The sequence below is a fragment of the Lepidochelys kempii genome, chromosome 3 (assembly GCF_965140285.1).
Source record: "Lepidochelys kempii isolate rLepKem1 chromosome 3, rLepKem1.hap1, whole genome shotgun sequence".
NCBI lineage: Eukaryota > Metazoa > Chordata > Testudines > Cheloniidae > Lepidochelys > Lepidochelys kempii.
In genome coordinates this window covers 113,723,408-113,730,443 of record NC_136382.1, presented here as the reverse complement: position 1 = coordinate 113,730,443, position 7,036 = coordinate 113,723,408, and positions in this window count along the sequence as shown.

The window sequence follows — 7,036 nt, the reverse complement described above, 5'->3', positions numbered from 1 at the left end:
AGCAGAAAGCTCTAAAAATGAGACTGCACACTTACCACGTACAGATCACTAAAATGTAATATTGGCTCGTCTGGAGACTACCTAATGTAAATAGGATACAGTGAAAGGTTCTTTGCAGAGCTATGTGAAATCTGCCATGTGACAAATGCTGAAGAATCACAGAGTTACTTTTCAAAAGTGTAAAATGCATTTTATTAGAAGAAAGAAAATAGAATTGTTCCTAAAGCTTCTCTCAGTATCCCTCTACTTCACTGAGTGCTATGCCAGAAACCTCCCCCCAATTCCTACTCTGCCCAGCTTCCTGTTATAGTTTTAAAGAAATAATTCCTCATTCAGCAAGAAGCAAAACTACTGTGAACTACTGCACAAAAATTTTGAATCACTGGGATTTTATTTCAACTTTTGAGTCTGGGTAAATTTTTTCATCAAAAAGTAGAAATTATTATTTTCTTTGCTCTAACTGGAAAGTCTTACTTTTCTAGATGCCAAGATTTGCCTGTTGGTTTGGGGGTCATTACAAAAGAATATATGATTCAAGTCACATGGTAGGATAGGTTTTCTGATTGGTAAGTCCTGTCCCATACAAATAGGAAAGACAGAAATTTGGCCAACTGTTACAGAAGGAGGCTCTGTTTAGCAGAGTGCTGATTCCAGTCCACAGAAGAAAAGTCCCAGATATTATTGTAAGCAGATCTAGTAGCACCACCTATAGATAAAGGTTCCCCAACACTTCCCATTATAAGACCATATTTTCAGTTGCTTATACTGTCAAATTTTAACTGTTGAGGCTGAAATTTCCTATGGTGGATATCTGCCTTAGGCTGAAATTTTGGTCAGGGCTTTTTTTAAATGTCAGAAATCACATCCAAGCATCTATGTTAAAAGAACATTCTTAAGATTGCAAAATCAAGCACTCAAAGTTAGAAACAGCCAAAATTAAGGTTGCGTGTGCAGTCTTAATTGTGTCCCCATGTGCGTATACATCATGATAGTCTTTAATTACCTGGCCACACGCTATTTTTTCCACAGGAACCCAGTTAATTGAATAGATGGTTCTCAGTTAATGAGCAGCTATTCAATAATTTGTTTTCTCCTCATTGTTCAGTGTATGGCTCCATGCCTTATTTATTGCACACTGTTCAAACCCTGCTCTGATAACCATTAATTGCCTCATGAGCTTTTCGATGATGTTCATCCCGGTAGCACGTGAGTGCTTCACAAAAGTTAGTTAATTTATCCTTGCACTCCTGTGTGGTGAGGTTTACTATCCCCATTATACTGGTGGGGAATGGAGGCAAGGAGAAATTAAGGTCAAAAGTGTCCATTAATTTTGAGCGTCCAGTCTGAGACACTTAGGGCCTGATTTTTCAGCTTAGTTAGCATTGTATAGCACTTTACATCTTCAAAGCACAGCTTTCATTGACTTCAGTTGCAGCTGTCAGTGCTCAGCCCCAGAGACTCAACTTTCATAAAATCATAGAGTTTAAGGCCAGATGGGACCATTCAATCATCTCATCTGATCTTCTGTGTATCCCAGGCCATTAAATTTCACCCCAATGTTGAGTCCAGTGACTTCAGTTAAACTGAAGCATTTCAGTCCTCTGGATGCTAAATTGTTGTGAGTCACAGGCAGAGAACAGGAGAGACCCAGGTGCCACCCATGCTCAAGGCCCCTCTGATGGCAGGTGATTGATTAGGTGAGAAATACCTAGAGCCATGGTTCCCAAACTTTAACAACCCATGAACCTCTTTTGGGAAAATGTCAAGTCTCGTGAACTCCCTTCTAAAAATGAATATTTCCAGGGATCTTCTCCTTTATCTGAGTATAAATTATAAAAGCAGTGATCTTGGAAATATAAAATTTGTTTTTCTGACATGCTTATTACACACTATTTATTATTAATTATTATTTATCATGACAGTATTTTTATTACATTATGAAAACGGCAACACTTGTCCAAAATCTCACTTTCATCGCTTGTATCACTTTGAATAAGCCTGTTATAAGACAAGGCCTCTATGTTTCATCAAGGAGTATCAGATGTGAAACAACATGAAGGTATTTAAGAAGCCAACTCAAAGAGTTCCTCCTACACAAGCATTCAGGTCTTGAGCAGGCCAAGCAAACAATACATGTTACAACAAAGCTTAAACTTGTTCTTCATAATAATTTTAAAAACAATACTAGCTGCCTACTTAATTTTAAAAACAGCAAAAAAACCTCTCTTTCCATTTCGTATAAGGAATCTAAGTTTAAATCTCCTAAGGCCACGTCTACACTACCCGCCGAATCAGCGGGTAGTGATCGATCTATTGGGGATCGATTTGTCGCATCTAGTGTAGACGCGATAAATCGATCCCTGATCGCTCTGCTGTTGACTCCGGAACTCCACCAGGGTGCGAGGCAGAAGCGGAGTTGACGGGGGGGGGGGGGGAGTGGCGGCCATCGATCCCATGCCGCAAGGACGCGAAGTAAGTGATTCTAAGTCGATCTAAGATACGTCGACTTCAGCTACGTTATTCTCGTAGCTGAAGTTGCGTATCTTTGATCGAATTCCCCCCCCCCCCCCCGCAGTGTAGACCAGGCCTCACAGTGTGATAGATATGCTTGCTTTGATCTGCTTAGCTCTTGGAAGTCCAGGGGCTCTGGACTGCTGGCCGGGGTCCCTAGGGACAGCTCTGTCTGCCATTAGGGAATTTTTTCCCACAACCCCCCTGTAACATCTCATGAACCCCAGTGACCTAGATGATCATAACAGGCAATCCACTGACCTAGATGATCATAACAGGCAATCCATACCCTGTGCTGCAGAGAAAGGCAACAAACAAAATAAAAAACCCACAGTCCTTGCCAATCTGACCTGGGAGAAAATTCCTTCCTGACTCCATATCTGGCAATCATTATGACCTCTGAGCAGCTGAGCAAGACACAGCAGCCAGAGCTAAGAAGAAAACAAAAAACAGCCACAGATTACAATTGTGTATCAGGGAAAAAATTCCCTCCTGAACCACACACTCTTAAAATGCACAATTAGTGGCCACCTGTGAAAATTTTGGTTTAGGGAACTCTGTGGCAGAAGTAGGGATAGAATCCAATTCCCCAGGGTAACATTAAATTGCTCAAATAAATTTGTTCGTCTCTAAGGTGCCACAAGTACTCCTTTTCTTTGAACCACCAAGCCATTCTTTCTCTTCCTGCAATCCCCTGGCTCCTTCACTACATACCTTCCAACTTGGAGAACACGTGAGGCAGGCAGCTTCCTTCACTATGCAAAAATTTCCTTCACTCTTACAAGTCTGATTCATCCCCAGAGCTGGTCCATCATATGCACGGAACGAGGCAGGGGTTGTGTGAAAAACATAATATATGATCAAGTAATTACAAACTGCATCATAATACATACACACAAGGAGTTGGCCAATTAAGATTGCAAAGGCAAACTTAATGCTGGCATTTCTTAATTTTTGAGTGTTTGACTTTGTAGCCTTGGTGTTCTTTTAACATGTTTTTAATAATAATATATGCTGATAGATTCAAACACAGAGAATCTTGTCTTTGTACAAGCAGGTGGAGATAGACAGAAGGAGAGCTTGGGGCATTTAGTTTTCATTTGGCACCACCGCTATCCACTAGTAGTAATGCCATCTCTGAGTATTATATTATTTGACTACACAACACATTTTGCTGACTGTCAATTAGACTGCAAAAATACAGAAGTATTTCCAGGCCTAAGGAATTTTCATTCGTAAGTGACAGTGTTTCTGGCTTTTTCACTAGTCATTCCATTTCTAAGTGGATAATATAATCATTTTATTTTGCAGGCCAGAGTTCTTTTCTGGTTATGAAACTGATATTTGCGTAGCCTAGTGCCTGGGGAAAATATTGAAGAGGGTCAGCAGCAACAATGGCTTCCTCTTACGTAGTAATCCCGCTTCTCAAAACACACGCGCGCGCACCAGAAAGAGGCAGCATTTTTAAGGGACATAGCTGTACGTGGGTTGATGTGGAGAGGCAGGGAGAGATTACAGAAAAAAGTCCACAGGCTGAGGTCACCTAGCATTCTCATTATGTAATATCTGTTTCTTTTAGGCTTATTTCTCTTATATCCAGTAGATGGCAATCTGGTACTTGGCCAATCACAGCTATGTGAAGAAAATTGTCTTACTACGAGTCCACAGAAATTTTCTTCACATAGCTGTTATTGGCCAAGTACCCACTGTTAAAACCTGTGAAACCTGTTAAAAGGACACCAAGGGTATTCTACATAGCCGAAAAAACAACAGCCCTGTGGCAAAGAGTCCCAGAGGCCAGGTCAACTGACTCATGCTCATGGGGCTCACACTACGGGGTTAAAAACAGGCATGTGGACATTCAGGCTCAGGCTGGAGCCTGGGATCTGAGCCCCCTCTCCCTTTGCTGGGTCTCAGGCTCCAACCCAAGCTTGAATGCCTACATGGTTAATTTTAGTCCTGCAGTGCTATCCCAAGTCAGTTAACCTGGGCTCACTGCCATGGTGGTTTGGTTTGGTTTTTTTCCTGGGTAGACATACCCTAAGGTTGCAAAGTCAAACACTCAGGAGTTAGGAAATGCCAAAATTAAGTTGCTGTTGCCTGTGCAAGCTTAATTCAGTAACATTTGTATAATATTTTGGGACTCAGAGGGACTGGGGGGAAAAAACCCAAAGTTTACATAGAATGAAGATAGCCTGTGCTATGTGGCTGTATTTCTATTTTATACTGTTCAAACATTTTGATACTTTTGGAAGTCAATGAGCAATTAGCCAACAAAGAAAGTGTCAAGTTGCTGATTTTTAAAGTAGCATTAGTTTAAGATCTCCATTGACTTCTGAAAGTAGTATCAATTTCTCCTGCAATTTTCTTTCTATTATGAAGGTTTTATTCCACATCTCTGGGTAATCACACATCCTAGCGGTTTGCTTTAATGCCTTTGGGTTGTATACATAATACATCACTATAAAGGTGTTAGATCTTAAATCTGTTAGTGAGTTGCTGCTTGCTTGCTGGAGTTTTAAGATTCAGCAAGAAGCTGCATGTGACATAGCAGGGCACAATCCAGATGGAGTAGCTATGTCACCCCACCCTGCAACCTAGGGTACCTTAGAGTGCCTTGCTGAAGTAGCTCCCGCCTGAGCTGCTCACAGACAGCATGCAATCCACACCTTGAGTGTCTGCGTGTAATTGCAGCATGTCAGCCACATCCGGGTTACACTGGGACTCTCACCAGCCTCGGTTATATTGCAGGGTGACCCCCAATCGCAATTTCCCCCCAGAAACGTATGTCCAGTACTGCCAAGCCCTCTCCTAGACCGTACAAAATATTTTAAATATGTTATTCCTTAAAGGGAATAGCATGCCAGCTCATTGTCTCAAATAGTTATTCAGGCACTTCAGTTTAAACAGCAAAATAAGTTTAACTACAAAGAGATAGATTTGAAATGAGTACAAGCAATGATGTGTAAAGTCAGAAATGGTTATGAGAAAAATAAAGATAAGACAATTTACTAAAACCTAACAAACTATATCAGATTAAAGCAAAGTTTCTCACCACATGCTATCTTACTGACCAACTCCTGTAGGTATGGACCCCTCCCCCAGGATCCAACGAATGCTTCCTTTTTCACTTCAGGTGCAGTGAATGCAATGCTCAGGCGGGGAAAGAGAGAAGGGTGCCTTGGGGTGTTTGCCTCTCCTTTTTATAGGTTCTTGAAAAACACTTCCTCCATTTCTAAGACAGAAAAAGTCTATGCAGAAGGATGTTCCCTGCCGGCTTTTTCTCTCTTGAGCTTTCTTCCTGCCTGATGACTGTTTACTGCTTAAATGCAAACTGAGCAGAGCACACGTTCCTTTGTTTGAGACAGACCTGTTCGCCATCCTCAGTTTGGGCAGGGCTATAGGGTTTGGAACATATGTTAAGCACTATAGAGGGAAATCTTATAACTTCACATACAATGTTTCCACACATATTTTATCAGGATGATACTGACCAGCAAATTAAGAGTTTTCACATGATACCTTACAAGACATGCCTCGTACAAAAATTATTGCAATAGGGCAGAGGTTCCCAAACTAGGGGCGCCACTTGTTCAGGGAATGCCCCTGGCGAGCCGGGCTGGTTTGTTTACCTGCCACGTCCGCAGGTTTGGCCGATCGCGGCTCCCACTGGCCGCAGTTCACCGTTCTCGGTCAATGGGGGCTGCAGGAAGGGTGGCCAGCATGTCCCTCGGCATGTGCCGCTTCCCACAGCCCCCATTGGCCGAGAACGGCGAACCGCAGCCAGTGGGAGCCGCGATCGGCCGAACCTGCGGACGTGGCAGGTAAACAAACTGGCCCAGCCCCCCAGAGGCTTTCCCCGAACAAGCAGCACCCCTAGTTTGGGAACCACTGCAATAGGGTGTAGGATATGAACATGGCCATATTCTGCCACTCTGATATGTTTGATAAAACTAACAAGCCAGACCATATGCCCATTGGCTTCAGTGGGAGCAGAATGGGGCCTAAAGCTGTTCTGGCTGGGGTACAGGCACATCATTCTAAGAATAGAGAGCTAGAAGTTGCAGTCTTAGTGCTAAGAGTGGAGTATGCTTTGTTGTCTTAAATGGTATAATTTTATATTTCCTATAGCAGGAGGTTTACATCTCACAAAAAAGCCCTAATGGCCAGCTGGGTGTCTAGAAGCAATCAGAGATACTATCTATATTTCTCAACTGCTGTTCCTTAAAATAAGGCCTCCAAACCTGATGGCTGCAGAATTGCCATCTGGCTGGATCCTTTGAGAACTTGACATACAACGCTCACAGCTGCATCAGCAGAGCACATTAAGCCTTAACAGGCATCTTGAACAGCAAAGAATTAATCTAATTACAGGGTAACCTGCAACTGAAACCCTAAAATAAATGATGATGAAAGAGATGGAGACAGAAAAACCCATGAGGTCACCTGGACTATTCTGTTGACAGGATTCAGCCCACACAATACTTCTGATGGCTGTTGTGCTGCTCACCCTCACACCCAAAAG